General features: G+C 37.2%; 1 pseudogene; it reads right to left on the bottom strand.

Moving 5' to 3' along the window:
* Positions 1-256: 256 nt before the first annotated feature.
* Positions 257-623, bottom strand: LOC131813611 (mth938 domain-containing protein-like; annotated as a pseudogene).
* Between the last annotated feature and the right edge of the window lie 215 nt (positions 624-838).

Here is an 838-nt window from a genome sequence, read left to right as displayed (position 1 = left end):
TTCAGGCTAAAGAGATATAAAAGGATTTAGAATAAATGAGTGATATATTTATAATCATGAGTTAAATACACAAAAGCCATTCTTTTACTCTGTTTCTTAAAAAAAAAAAAAAGCATATTTTTCCAGGTTTCATTTAACAGCAAGAATATTTTGAAACATTTAAGTCAACTATATAAAAACTAAAAAATCATTCTTTATATAGCTTTATTTATTCATTTTTTTAAATCATTACTTAGTGATTTAGTCTCCTAAGTCTTTAACAGCAGGTGGAATGGAAGACCCCTCCCATACCGATGCCTTTGTCAGCAAAGGCATTATAGTCCTTTAACGCCTGCTCTGTCTGCAGGACCCACACATGCCTTGTTTTGCCAGGCACTTTGCAGTTAATTGAGGCACCTTCAAAGCCTCCCTCATCCCTCCGCCAGTCACTAGGGTCTTCACACCCTTCTTGACAACTTCCTCCACATCTGTAGGCTACATAAAAGGAGAATGCTCAGTTTCTTTATCTCTCCAATCCCAAGCCCGACTTCCCCCTGGCCACACTTTGTAGACTTACAGGTTTTAGTAGAGCCTTGTAATTTCATTTACCCCCATGATAGAGAAGCAATTTTAGGGGAAGGCATGAGGAATTTAACTGAACTCCAATGCCCTCTCTTTATGGGAGTTGAGATCCCAAAGGGCTCCAAGGGTTACCTCTCTTTATATAGCTTTAAAAACAACCTGCCAACCCATAATACATCTACTGATAACAACATGGACTAAATCAACTATCTTACTGAACAACCTAGTAAGCTTTTCGTTTCATTTTGTTTAAATAACAAATCCCTCTAAATGACGA

The sequence above is a fragment of the Mustela lutreola genome, chromosome 13, assembly GCF_030435805.1.
Source record: "Mustela lutreola isolate mMusLut2 chromosome 13, mMusLut2.pri, whole genome shotgun sequence".
NCBI lineage: Eukaryota > Metazoa > Chordata > Mammalia > Carnivora > Mustelidae > Mustela > Mustela lutreola.
The sequence above is the reverse complement of the archived record's forward strand: the minus strand, read 5'-3'. Positions and strand labels throughout refer to the sequence as shown.